The 15440-nt window shown below is 39.4% G+C and overlaps 1 protein-coding gene across 2 annotated transcripts in view; it reads left to right on the top strand.

Moving 5' to 3' along the window:
* Positions 1–15440, top strand: part of LOC124156335 (guanine nucleotide-binding protein subunit gamma-e) — a 231443-nt gene that overhangs the window by 20668 nt on the left and 195335 nt on the right. The window lies entirely within an intron of this gene.

Below are 15440 nucleotides of genomic sequence, written 5' to 3'. Positions count from 1 at the left end.
ATAAACTGTGCTTTAGAATATCCAGGCCGGAGGGGAGACTTCGATACAGAGGATACTTATAAGATGGTTGAGATGTCAATTTTGGAGACGTATTGATCCTTAGTAACTTACGCCATCACCTTTACAATTCCAGGTCATGTACGAGGTGGTTCAGGAGAAATCGGGAACAAAATTTTTTCTCGCGAATTTGAGGAGTCGGATGTTGGAAATGCTTTTATTTTGTAGGTATACATGCCCCTGAAGTATGATAATATTTTCAGCTAAATTCATTGTTTACTTCATTAGAAGGTTTAGAAGAAACTTAAAAGTAGATAAATACAGGAACATTTTCGAACAAAATTATGGGAAATAGTTGCATTTTGAAATGAAAGTTAGTTACACTTTTCCACAATAATTTAATTCGTGCGGCGCGTTGCGGATCACAGAGGCATTATGAGGAGCCCTTCCGCTGCGGCCCACCATCCAGAAACCTACCCGTCACATGCGGCAAAAGCGCCGAGGGAAAGTCAGACAGGATGTAAAGTAATGCTCACAGCATCGAAGGGGCTAGCGATGGCCAGTCATGACTAAGAGTCCACTTTCCCACTTTCCACCCCTGTGTTTCCCGTATATCTCTAGTTGTCCGTTTTCTCACTGTCTCCCCACTGTTCCTCTGTTATTCACCCCTTCCTCAAACTTATCAAATCCTCTCCCATCCATTCCTCAAAGGTATAAATGTGATGCTCTCATGTACCACAATGTCTTGTACCAGATGATAGCTCTGTTAGCCGAAACCGAGGTTGTAAATATGTGGAGGGGGCACCACTGGTTTCAAGCGTGGGGCGAAGTGTGGCAGGAATAGGGGTGCTTGGGTAGGATAGCCACGCCCACTTTGACCAAAACATTGACAATCCCATAAGGTTCAATGCTAACTATTTGGTGAAAATTTTTGGTCATAACTCGCTTATACATTAATATAAGCTATGAACGCACACTTCAAAACTTTTTTCTCGCTTCATTGGTAGGCTTCGCGAAGTAATGACTCAAACATCTTTTCCCAGGGAAAAATTATAATCAATCACCACGGTTACGTTCACAACCGCCTCAGCTGAAAATAAAATTTCACGAGAGTAAAGTAGTTGTTTACCTGCACTTATACTGGTATTTAATTTTATTATAGCCAATGGAAATCTAAAAATTACGGTACAACCAAGATATTTACAACCTCCTCGGCCGAAACGCGTCGTACGAATTCAATTATTGTGGAAGAGTGCATTTACCTTACATTGCATGTCGAACTTCCACGATATAACACCTGAATCGGTTCGGAAATAGTTGCGCCGGAATTGCACAACTCCTTCCATTGTGTGAATAAGGGCCGCCGCTGGAGGAGCACGAAATCCTTAGTGACACAGGTGATAACAGAGCAAAACATTTTACATGATTTTCCGAAATGAGGTGAGGTACCGCCTGCCCCAAAACGAAGACCTTAGCCCACCCTATCTAAGCCCAAAATTTCTTGAAAAAACCGAAAGCATGTCAATCTTTAAAGTGGCTCTCCAATAAAATTTTTAACTACGCTTGCTGAAAAAGCATTCTTTAAAAAAATGACTGATGATTATTTCAAAGTCTACGCAAAATAGACCTCAGAAGTATAATTGTTGAGATGTATTGTATACCATCAAGGCGCCGCGGATAAAGATGTAGCGTAATATATTAATTTTAATTGAACGGGTAATGAAAAACCCACTCTAAAGTACATATTGACATCAGTTACAAACAATGCAATAAATGGAAATCGGTACGGAACAAGATTAATGGGAAGTGGAAATTCAGCGTTGTATGCTCTTGATAAACAATTCGATATCTGAAATGATAGTAAAAGTTAAACTAATTTAAGAAAAAGAGAAAAAATAAAGAAAATTGGCATGAGAAGTTTGGAGACATTTTTCCTCGCATAAATTTTAAAATACATTGAGAGAAAATAGTCCAAATCCCTTGAGATATCATCGGCACCCTTCATTGCATTATGGTGGCTGGTAAAAATAATAATGAAATGGCATCTATGGCACTTTGGATGAGTCATTCAACGCGGAAGTGACTGAAAGAGCCTTTAGTGAAACAATTTATAACAAAGTAGAGCATTCTACGTGATTTTTTAAAATATAATATGAGTAATCCGCCTCCACCGTAACGTCCTTAATCCGACCCTGCTCTGCTTCCCAACCCACGCTACCCAAACTCTTTAAACCTTTTTGATAATATTCTTCTCCTCTCTTCGTTTTTTCCTTCTCGCGTGCCACGGCGTCGACGTTTCGATCGAAACTCGCCTCGGCAGTTTTTTTGTGGGGCTTTGTTTCAATCCTTCATCCGCTCCGTCCGCCGGACCCTCCCGCTTCGCACCTCCAAGAAATCCTTCCATTATATTATGAGCGCGGACACGTGATGATTATTCGCGAGCGGCGCCTCCTGGGTGGAATACGGCTCGACACCCTCGCAGTAGAATTACGTTCCTAATCAGGTGGCGATGCCTGGGGGAGAGTTTGCTAAACCAAGTTTGGAATTTCACGTGGAGTAAAGAGGACATATGTCTTACACTCACGAAAGCAAACTCGGTCTAACTCGGTGGATTTTGCACGAAGATTTGTTTGGGTAGGTGAGGGTAGAGCGTAAACCTGACTGAAGTATGGAGGTGTGATAGCACCAGTGCTAAATTTCTAAAATTGTGAGTAGCGGAACGCTAACCACACATTTAATCCACATATATTTAAAATATCAACTCCTCCCCTTAACTTCCGAATTTTTAAAACTTGTCATATGAGTTACAACATTGAGGATTCATGTTTTCCCGAATACAAAAAAACGATGGCATGTTAAAAACTTTTTTATATCCGGTACTAACAAATCGCTACCTTGGTTTGACAAGGTTCTAACTGACCATCAGCTGGTTTTGAGAAAAACCTTGTCAAAGTTTTAAACTGCTCTATTTCTATTATTAATAGGAATTTATTTTTTATTTTTGGCACATACACTAGTGATCCACTAGATACACTAGTAATTATTACCTTAAGAAAATATGTTATTTATTTTATTTTTTTACATGTTTATATGGGTAATAAAATAAGTAAAATGCAGTCAGAACCTTGTCACATCAAATATTAGTTTTTTCTCCTTGCAGTTGGAACTTTGTCACTGTTCTAAATCTGCTTTTATTTTACACAGAGGAATAAAAACCGGTGCAACACATAGAGAAACATAAACTTAGTTATCTTGAGTGAAAACACCAAACTTCGCAAAAATGTCAGTTAGAACCTTGTCAAACCAAGGTAGCGAAATGAAGACAAATCGTATGAACTTCACTTTAACCTTTCACTTAAGTAAACTGCCTTGGGTCGGACTTGAATTAGGAACAACACTTCCGAAGCACAATGATATATTTATCATAAATTTTCTCACTTTGCAGCACCGAATTATATAGTGCCCAATTTTCCCTGAGAGGTGCTGAAACGCCGTTCCGACACGTTCGAGCCGAAACTAAGCACTGGATAGCACACTATCAGGGTGAGGTGGGATAGCTACTTTCCAGGCACCTCGCAGAAAATAATTCATCGCAATTTCCATGACTTTAGTGACTTGCTTCCGTTAGAATCTTCCTTTTCGAGATATTCGCCGTGGAAAATCGACGGTCTTGCACACGCAAGTTTATGACATCACGAACTCATGCTTAGTGCTACTTTCTTAACGCGAACTTATAGAAGACAATGGTTGAGTGTAAATGAAAAATATTAATTAAACTGAGAGACTTCATTTAATTAACATCATATCGGAAGAGTGTTGTTTCTCAGAGTGAATATATTCGGTCGCCAACCAAAGAGCATCTGAAAATTATAAATGAAAACACTTCGCATTTCTCCAAATTCCAAAACTACTCCTCGCCCTTGTGGATTGGCCGCGTGGGATTTTTGCTTTTCACCCTCCTCGTAGTGAAAGGCTGTCCCAGGACGACTAGTAAATGAATTAGAGCTCTAGTGACGATTCCAATTGATGGAAAGTGGGCAGCGGTAACCTTCTCTTTTTCTTATTTTAGACCTAAGTGAGAATGGTTGAATGGGAATGCCTGCTTTTTCGTCATATCTTATTTCTCCCTTTCATCTACCGAATTCTATTAATAAAACCTATTTTAGGATCCAAGTCAAGGAGATTCCGTTGAAAAATATTAAGCGTTCATATCAAGAGGTGCGATTGAATTTTTTTCCGCGCTGTTATGCATCAATCTCCTTCCGTACCTCCATTCAATGGAAGTTTTCATAGCTGAGCTGATTATCGGTGACATGCAGGATTTGCTTATTGTGTCTATCGAATATTCCTTCATCGAAACATGAAAATCTGTAAGCTGGTTGAGTAATCGACATTTATTTCTTCCATTTTGCAAATTACATCCAGTAGCTCGATGAAGGACTACATGCAGTCAAATGCACAAGAGTCAAACCTCTATAATAGGGACGTAAATATATGTACCTTTAAGGGAGCGGGAAAATTGTCAGCTATCGAGAGATGCTCACTATTTAGTGCAAGATATTGTGTGAGCATTTTTGGCGCCGTTTCCAAGTGCTGCAACTGCGTCAAGTGATTAAACATAAGAAATTCAGACGCCGTCTTTTTTTCCTTAAATGTAAATAATTCTCTTTTCCTTTTCTTTCTCCTCCCAAGCAACCTTTTCCCGTCCGTATTCAGTGTAACCCCCCGATGATAGTTCCACAGCAATAAGGAATACGTGGCAATAGAAAAGGAGAGGTCAACTAACCAGTAGGCCAACAAGATGTTTCTCTCATATCGCTCGCTGTTCTTTTTCAGGATAAGTTCTTTGCAAACAGTGTGCTTTCAATGGTAGCGTTTATTTTATTTTTGAAAAAGAAATCTTCACTGAATTTCTTTGAATGGTTGTCCGTTATTTTATGCAATCTTTACGAAATTATATTTTTGTTTCATTTGCTCTCCGCGTCGATTGTAATTAGTGTTCGCGTTTTGGTGGTGCAGCTTTCGTAAGGCTCAATGTCCTGTAATTCGTAGATTTGGGCTGACTTCATTGAATAGGCTTAACATATTGAAATTTAAAAAAACACCTTAATTATTCCATATAAATTATGCGAAATTATAAAGTTTTTTACATTCCATTTTATTCAATGTTCTGCTTCCAGGACATTAAATGCTATCTGCTCATGGGAGGTGCCCGCTATTTTGAGGTGTCCGTATGAAGAGAGGTTTACGACTGTGCTACGTTTATACTGTTTTTGTGGCCGCTCGGAAGAAGCGCCGCAGTGCTCCCAAGTTTCTTGATTCTTGGAGGAATGAATTTCCGAAAATCCTCGGGGGGAAATATCTCTTAATTTTAATCGGGATTCCCTTTGGAGGCGCCATCAACGCCGGCAGATCCCCTGGTGGTCTCATCCCTTTCCTCCCTCGGCTGATGACTTGGTTCTCCTTTGCGTACGAAATGAGGCAGGGATAACTGACGCGACGTTGACTCCCGCCCCTTCCAACCCTGAGCACCTCTCGAGAATGCGGCGCTCTTGGAGGCGCAGTGAAGAGGGGTTTGCCTTGCCACTACTTGATAATGGTTTAGGACCCCTCTCCGAGCCGCATTCTCCAACACGCATCCGTGCCATGACTACGTTAGGGAATGCCCCTCTTTGGACCATACAAGTTTGACTTTGGCTACCGAAATGCGCGCCTTTTCATCAGATTTCAAAAATGCCCTCAACTCGGCTATGAGCGGATTGTATACTCGCAAAGATTAGAATAGGAAAGCTGTGAATTTCACAATTCCCTGTCAAAATGTTTCGGGAAGAAAGAAATTAACAGCAGAATAGCCCAGGCGAGGAAAGGGTTCCACCGAAAGAAAGATCTACCTATAGCAAGAAAAAAAACATAGAGGTAAGGAAACAATTAATCAGAACTTACATTTGAAGTATGATGAAGGATTAGGTGCTTTCCCGGCGAATCTTGCTGATGAAGTCTTCTCGGGGAATCAGCCGGGTCAGGATGGACATTATTGCCAACGTTTCAACGGTCTCCTATGCCATCGTCATCAGGGCGAATTCGAAACGTTGGCAGTAATATCCATCCTGATCCGGCTGATTACCCGAGACGACTTCATCAGCATTTGAAGTATGCTTCTCTAATGTAGTGAGGCATGGACAATGGCCGCAGAAAATATATCAAGGGTAGATGCTTGGTCTACAGGCCTAATTATTGTCCACTTCCCAGAGAAAATCGGTTTTGCTTGCAGTCATCGACGCAATTGAAGACTTTTGTAAACCAACTTAAACCCTCGCTGGATGACTAGGCATCTAGTGGCCGACTATAGTATCTTCTATTTTAGTATTCATGAAGGGGAATGCATGGAAGAGGTCCCAGTCCGTCTTTCGGAATTTTTATTCATGCTGCCAAACTGCGCGCTTTTTAATTAGCAAATCCGCAAATTTCACACGCTCGGCGCTAAGTGATTAATTTATGCTAAAAATTTGCAAAGGGGTATTAAAAAGTGATAAACATAGCATTCAAGGTTATATTGACGAAGTTTAAAGTTTATCTAAAGAATTTTATGCTTTTACGATGAGTGAAAATGATCAGCAAATGTTGAGAGTATGCAACCCGCGTGCCACCCAAATCGTCTGACTGGGGTGGCGCGCGCTCACTTTCAGTGCGATATCCCGGGAACCCAAGGACTGATATGAAAGATATTTTAGGTGATACACTGCAAATGTCTAAAGAGACGTTGTAGAAGACAAAAGTGTGATAGATTAATCCGAGAGTGGCATCATCTTCAGTTATGTCCGAAATACTCCCAAAAATACCAGAATTTCAAAACTCAAAACTTCAAAAAAGTGGGATGCGTCACGTTTTCCCGGTATCCGATCCCAAGAATAGTTTTCATGATTTATTTTCTCACCAAATAGAACAAAACTGGGTGGCATCCCAAAAGAAATTCGAAAACTTTAAATATAAGGGCAACCCTGATGGGTCATTTCTACCCTCGAAGAATGGGATTAAAAACCATAAATTCGCAATATTACATCGAATCATGTTTTCATTTTGGTTACTACTCCGTGAAATTTGCGTGGCGCTACTTCCAGCATCGTGAGTTGTGACTTTTGCAAACCCATCTAAAACAAAACACGTGTTGGCCGACAGCCAAATCCTCTATTTTACCATCCGTACATCATCAACAATCAACAATCTAAAGATTTCCATCTCGTAACTTTCCACTCAATTCTCGTTTTAGCAAATCTTTAATACCGCTCATAATTCTTCTGTTTTACATCCTGCCGCACTTATGCTAGGCATCTCATCTCTGGCATTCCTCTGCCGTTCTTTCTTTCTCTTGCTCTGCGACGATTGTAAATCAGGAAAATATGTCTCATGCTGTGTCCGTTTTAGTTTCCCCGCTCAAATTCAAAAAGTTCTCTTCTCTCTTACTTTCCTTGAGGATTCCACATTGCTCACTCGATCTACAAAGCACCCTTTTTGTCTCACTGAATTCCTCCTTCTCACTTCTCCGCAGGGAGAGGTCCAGATTTAATCACATCAACTTGTTTTTGTACTAATTATGTTATCGGAGCATTCCTATAAAATGTATTGCATAGGGTTGAAAGTGGTCTCAAAATTTTCCATGAAAAAATCAAGATAATTTTTAGTTTAGTTAATGCCTTAAGTTTTATTTTTCATTGTTTCCGCTTCGTTGACCATGATGGCTGAGCACCCGACCATTAGTTCTCCAAATTGTGATGTCATCTTGCATGCATATTAAATTATAAGTTAAATTATTGCACTAACGTAGAAATGATCTTCGCAGCAACAAGCCTTCGCGTCGCAATCATCTACTTTCTTCGTTGATTGGAATGCCAAAAAAAAGCCTTCCCGGGGTAGATATACTCGTGGTAAAACACCGCGGAACAAAACAGTACTCCCTCAAAATCTTCTTTCATGGAATATTCTTTTTTAAAGTACTTTCTTCAATCATAATCAATTTTTCGACATATTTCGTTACTCCAAGAAGGTTTATGGAACAATCTATATCAGTCTTAATCGTTAACTCTTAGAGAATTTCAAGGAGAACTGAGAATAGCTGGTTACCAAACAAAGAAAATAATAATAAACTAATTCCAAAGACTAAAATTCGCGTAATGTATTACTCTGCGAGAAAGCTGACGTAACCAAAAGAAAAACATGGAGGTCGTGTGTTTCAGCGCAATTGCAATTTCGTGGATTTTGATAAATAATGATAAATTAACGATAACTCCTGGGGACATAAGATTTGTAATTTCTTAGATTTTGATAAATAATGATAAATTAACGATAACTCCTGAGTACGCAAGGTTTGAAATTAAGCTGGTATAGATTTTTAAAATATGTTTCCAGAAAGGGAAAAAATACTCTATTGTGGATTATTCTGCACGCAAGAATACGGAAGGAGTGACGGGAGCATCGCGCGAACGTGGCCTCAGCCGTGTCATTCCGTCGCCTTTTTCTTTAATGCCATCCACTCGTTAAAGAGGGCGCTTCGCATCGGATTCGCGAGTCGAGTTGGATTTCGTGAGTGAAGGCGGATGTGTCTGCAGAGGTGCCGCGGAGTCTTCGGGTGCTGTAACCCAGATTCCCATGCGAGATAATAAATGAATGCGATCGTGTTTTCACTTTTTCGAATCTGTCCGACGTGAATGTGGCTTAGGGTGGGAAGTCACGGAAGTGGGTGAGTGAGAATGGGAAAGTCACGAATTGGATACAGATGAGGATGCAGAATGAAATGGTTCACCCACAAGACCGTGATGGGTAAAAACAATTAACTGATTAAAATAAATGTCGTGGAAAAGTAATAAGTAATAGCTTTAAGTTACTATTCTGTAATAGTAATTGATTGAATGTCTTGTTTGATATGTGGCGCAAGTTATTAATATTAGTTAAATGATAGGTTGTAATCAGTAACGGATACAGAAAGCACTTAAGTGGGGGTACAAAAGATATTTTAAGCCACCTATACTTTTATGAAATGAAATGAAATTTTAATGAAAAATAATGAAATTACATGCAAAATTTAAGACAGTTTTATTTTAACTGATTATAAGCATATACAACACAATGCTATCTTATGATATTAAAAAAGTTACAATTGTGGTTCTGCAATGTTCGGCAATACGGGCAGCCCCGCAAGGGGGGTCATGCCCCCCTTCGCCCCCCATATGTATCCACCACTGGTTGTAATATTTCCTTTTGTTATTTCTTATTATGTACTCATTTTTTTTTAACTCTACGCGTTTCCTTTTTACAACAACGAGCACTTGAGAATGTTGCTGTTACTCCGAAACGCGTCGTCCTAAAATTTACTCAGTAGAAATATTGCAACGTCTCTTTTAACAAATTATAACTGATTGAAATTATAGTAATTTTTTTAGTTTCTTAAAAATTATTTTTTTAAGCATAAAAATATTTTTTAACAGTTGCAAGAAAATAAATACAAAGAATTTGAGCAATATTTTATTTAATTTTAACTAATAAGTGACTAAACTGTAGTAACAATTTTATTTTTTTAATTTATGGGACATCCGTCCTCTCCAGTCTGCATATAGAATTTCCGCAACTCTAAAAATCCTTTCACATTGTGCTGACGAAGGATTGCTAATATTACATTTGAAAAAATATTTCTAATTCAGCTTGAAAGTTCGTCAACAAAGCCACAGTCTTGAAAATATCTTACTGATTGCGTATAATGGGACTGGAAGTGCCTCTTGGCTCTCAGAAGTGGGTTGATGTTTAAATTTTGAAAAATAATGCATTCTGAAGAATGTTGGATAAAAGAGGAATGAAGAGAAAAGGAGTTTTAGCTAGAATGAAAGGGAGTAGGCATTATTGTGAATTGAAGAAGAAAGTTGATGAGGGAAGGTGAGGATGCCAGAATGCTTCCTAAGTACTCCATGGAAACCTAACTTAATTGGTAGAATAATATTGTCATGATAATTAGCGAAATCTATATTCCTGATACGAATGTAACAAGTTAATAACCTCTCATTGATGTTCCTCGCGATTGTTAAAATTACATAGTAAATATTGTTAATAAATGGATCGGTCTGCACTCAACGCCGTGCTGCGGACATTGTTGAAATCCGATTAAAATGTGTCCAACGAGGAAACAGCAATCATTAAACGGGACGAACTGGGGCCTCTTCTGTATAATCTTATTACTTTACTAGATGAAGAAAGCACAGTGTGTTCGGTTTCTGGTCGCATGAAATGTACTATTAGGCCTCTAGATCCATGCTTTTTGATTACACATTACTCGATTTCAACTTATGCTCTCGTTTGCAAATTTTCAGCCTATATAAATCACACCAAGTTCAACATTTTCATTACATCGTATTTGAAAATTTCTCCCCAGTAATTCCTCGCACGTATTTTTTTATTTAAGATTCGGGAAAATTCTGGAAAAGGTCCCCTCTGGATATCCCCCTAATTTCTAGATGGTGGAGAAATTTTCAATCAAGTTTCACGGCGATCTTGTGAGAGTAGGGATGTTTTGACTAAGCGGAGATAGGTACATCCGTAAAGGTATTTTTTCGTTGAATTGCGGAAAAATTTTTCCCTTCTTTTTAAGGGAAATCGTCAGTCGTAGGGGAATGGATTGATTAACCTCCGAGTTCTAAAGTATGATTGATGAAGGAGTAATCCATTTAATGCTCTCCGCACCAACTCCGTCAATTTTACTGTAGAGTTTAATCAAACCACTTCCAAAATTTGACGATTTACTTTAAAATGAAGGCGGACATAATTTCGCAATTTACCGGATATGTACTTTGTACGGACGTACTTATCCCCGCTGAGTCAAAATATCCCTACTCTCACAAGAGATCTAGCACTCCATGTTACGCGGTGTACTTTCAATCCCTATGACTGAACAAAGCTTCGACCAAGAGCTCAATGTAATAAAATAGGTATGTTTGAGTTACGGTTACAGTGAACTCTTTGTCAGAAAAATATTAGCTAAAGAAGTCCGCAAAATAGCATCGTCCCCCTAAACTAATGTTTCTACCTGTTCCCAAAGCACAGCCCTATAACGTTATTCCAAATTACCCTTCCTAGGTTCCCTTTCCTACGAATTCTGAAATCTCCTTCCGAAAGACAAATACAGAGTTTTATTTTTCCTCCTGATCTCCCTTGGTAAAGCGATTTTTCACTCAAAATACAAAGTGCCTCCTGAAGGTAAAAGTGGATCTCTGGGTCGTGATGAGTGCGCTGAGGTTTACATCGGTCAAAGAGGCTATACATTTCGAACTCGTGTCGACGGACATATGAGAAGTGCAAGATTGAAATACTTCCAATAAAATATTTCATATCACCAAATTGAATTCCGGACATAAGTATGATCTTAGCATGGAATTTTTAGATGCGTTGGACAAAAGTGTTGTAACTTTTTAAAATCTTCGCTGCTTTATAAACAAATAATTCCAATACAATTCGAAACAAACTCTATATTTTGAAACTTAGAGCATAAAACCAACATCATAAGCCACCATGATATCACAATTCCATTTATATCTACCACCACCACTCACTGAACCACCGCCATGAACTTCACCCGCGTGGATCCTGAGTTCCGCCGTATTCCCCTCCTCCCGCTCTCTTCTCCTCTCGTAGGCGCTTCCCCTTCTCTGCTTTCTCTTCCTTTCTCTGCTACACCGCCACCTTTCACCGCCGCCAAATTTACGCTCAGTTTAACATCTCAATCAACTGTGTAGGTTTCAGTAGATGCGGGGGTAGAGGGATTTTAATTAATGGCGTCGCTTCGGGCAAAGTGGCCAAGGGCAAAGTGGCCATCATGGCCACTTTGCCCGGCAGAAGTCTTTTTGTGGATTATAATTGTAATACTAATTATTATTAAGTATAAAACAGGTTTTAGTATAATTTGACTCATATTTTTTGCTCGTATAATAGGTAATAGCTTATTATTATAGCCTATCGGTAGGCCTACATAGATACTTTTGTTTTAAGTTTTGAAATGGTCCACAAATATAAGAGGAAAAGCGAGCAGCAATCATGGGATGCGGGTGCGATGCAGAGAGCTATAGAAGCGGTCACAAATGATGGAATGCCCTATTCAACTGCGGCCAAAACGTTCTCAGTTCCAAGAAACACTCTGAAGAGGAGGGTCCTTGGTAAGAATGCTGATGCCTAGGGCAACATAAAGGTGCTGGGGAAGTACCGTGCTGTTTTCACAGAAGAACAAGAAGCAGAACTGGTACGGCACATATTGGATTTGGAGGTTCGTTTCTTTGGTGTCACGATTTCAGATCTTCGCTCTTTAGCATACAGCCTAGCTGAAAAAAATGGCATTCCGAACAATTTTAACAGAGAAACCAAAATGGCTGGCTTAGATTGGGTTGCTGGATTCAGACATCGGCACCCCAATATTAGTTTAAGGAAACCAGAGCAGACCTCTGCTGCTAGGGCTCAGGCATTCAATAAACATAACATGACAAAGTTTTTTAATATTCTTAAGGGCATTCAAGAGAAATATTTCCACCCTGCCCACAGGGTTTTTAATGTGGATGAAACTGGGCTCGTAACAGTTCAATCAAAGAGTTATAAGATTCTCGCTCTCAAGGGTAGGAGACAAGTTGGAGCTCTGACATCAGCAGAAAGAGGCCAGCTGTCGACCTTTGTTGTGTGTATGTCAGCTGGCGGAAACTTCATTCCTCCATTCGTTATTTTTCCAAGACTTCGAATGAAAGCAGAGCTCCAAGATGGAGCTCCACCAGGAACAATTATTGCATGCCACTGCATCTGGTTGGATGCAGAGCGATATTTTTCTTCAGTGGTTTGACCATTTCCTTGCTCATGCCAAACCATCAGCTGCCGACCCAGTGTTGTTAATATTAGATGGTCATTCTACCCATGCAAAAAACCTGGCATTTATTGAAAAAGCGAGAAAGAAGCACACTACCGTGGTTTGTTTACCGCCTCACTGTAGCCATAAAATGCAGCCTCTTGAGGTCTCGTTTATGGGCCCTTTTAACGCATTCTATGTTCAAGCTATTGAAAAATATCTAAAAAACAATCCGGGAAGGGTTATTACCCAGTTTCAAGTTAGCCGACTTCTTGGGGAAGCTTTCTTAAAAGCAGCAACTCCAGCCACAGCAATAAATGGATTTCGCAAGTGCGGCATTGTGCCGCTAGACCAAGATGTCTTCACAGAAGCTGATTACGTTGCTGCCGAATGCACTGATGTGCCACTTCAACAGCCTAGACCAAATCAAGAAGGGCTTGAAGCACGTCAGACTGAAGACCCCGTACTTGAGGCAGCTGAAGAAGACGTGGAAGAAGAAGGCCTACTTCTGGAAGACCCACAAGATCAAACTGAGGCTGGGCAAGAATATCTACAACCTGAACCATCTTCGAGACCCCAGCCAGATCCACCCTCCAGTCCACAACCTGGGACCTCTTCCAGCTCACAAACAGGACCTTCCTTCGCTGTAAGCCCAAAAGAAATAATCCCTTTACCAAAAACAACAGTTGTTAAAAAGGAAACGAGAAGGAAAAAAGGAACTGCTGCTGTGCTGACCTCAAACCCATATAAATTGGAATTAGAACAAGCAAGAAAGGAAAAAGAAGAAAAAGAAAAGGCAAAAGAGATGAGGCGAGTAGCAAGGGAAGAGAAGAGGAAAGAGAAAGAAGAAAGAGGAAAGACGAAAAAAAGGAAAATGAAGACTGCAAGCACAGTAAGCAAAGCAGGACAGAAATATCAAAAAGGAAAGTGTGGAGTTAAGGTGACACGTCAACTACAATTTGATGAACAATCTGACAGCAATGAAAGTGACACTGATTGTCTCTACTGCAATGAATTGTATTCATGTTCAAAGGGTCGTGAAGGATGGATAAAATGCTCTGGTTGCAGCCGCTGGGCCCACGAAGCTTGCGCTGGATGTGAGGAGGAGGACGATTATTTCGTGTGTGAATATTGTCTGTAGGAACAACAGAAACAAGTTACTTTGTTAAATTTATTTTTTGCCATTTTTTCATGTAATAATTTTGTGCCATTTCCATGTTATTTGCCGAATTGCAAAGTAATACATTTCTAATATTGATATAAATCTGTTTACTATTTATTAAAACAATGCCGGGCAAAGTGGCCACATGTGGCCACTTTGCCCTACCCGTGTGGGCAAAGTGGCCATTTGGTAAAGTTTAAAAAAAAATAAATAAAAAATAAAAGGAGCTACTTATAGTACTACACCTTTATACCAACAGATAAGTAAAATAATAGGCTACTTATACACGTAATATTGTCTTTTCAAATTAACATTTGAAAAATATAAAAATAAAATTCCCTTAGAGTGGCCACTTTGCCCGGGTCTCCCCTACCTCTGAATACTCCACGATCTAATGATGGAAGATGTTAAGCTCTAAAACTTTGGTAGAGTAAGTATATGCTTTTTTGTTTCTTGTGGCATACACGAGTTTTTGGAGACATTTTTAACGTGTGTGAATTCTAAACGGGAGCAGCCCAGTCTAATGTCATCCATAAGTTGAGTCAAATGAATCTTTTTATGCACGTTAGCCATTAATCTTTGATCTTATTTAAACAAAAGCCTTGAGCAGTTATCAGCGATACGATTTTTCTATTTCACCCATTTTGAGACTAATTGTTTCAGACAATTGTAATAACAGATTTTTCACCGACCTTTATCATTTTAATGTCCTTAAAAATACAGAATATGAAATAAAATGTTGAAAAGACTGGACACCATAGCAATGGTTATGGTAACCCAAAGAAATAATTGCGTTGCCATAACCCAGTAACTAAGGAGGTACGACCCCATGTTTAGCGGACAAAAAATCCTTACAATTGTCTCCCCTTTACCTCCTGAGGTATTGCAGATTCCTCTTGAAACATCCTGTATAAGGCTCGATGTTGCATTTTATCCTTCTGTTTGTCTTGAGAATGACGATGAACCGTTGAAACTAGTATAGAGCATTAAAATTCTTGTGGAACAGTACTTTGCTTTTTTCTTCCGTGGGTGCAGAGCGATCCATTCACGCTCAATATTTGCAATTAAGTATTTGCACTCGGCAAGGATTAGCATTCAACAGTGATGAATTCGATAGATCATGTAATCATGAATATAAATTTTGGTGTGCAGACCAATTTGCTGATTATTTCCCCAGAGTGAAATTCGGGTCGTTCTGCCCATAAGCCGCGCGAGTGGAAACTTTAATGAATCCATTTAAATACGCGATGGGTAACGCAACATTCAGTGGCAGATTAGAGAATCCTCTATTTTGGTATTCGTGGCATTATCAATCCCGATAAACGGATCGTGTTTTGCTTATTATTCCAATGGCTTATTAGTTATTACTTGTTAAAAATTAACTTTTTGACTTTTAAATTCTTACGTTATTGAGAGTAGACC

This window comes from Ischnura elegans, chromosome 1, assembly GCF_921293095.1.
Source record: "Ischnura elegans chromosome 1, ioIscEleg1.1, whole genome shotgun sequence".
NCBI lineage: Eukaryota > Metazoa > Arthropoda > Insecta > Odonata > Coenagrionidae > Ischnura > Ischnura elegans.
The sequence above is the reverse complement of the archived record's forward strand: the minus strand, read 5'-3'. Positions and strand labels throughout refer to the sequence as shown.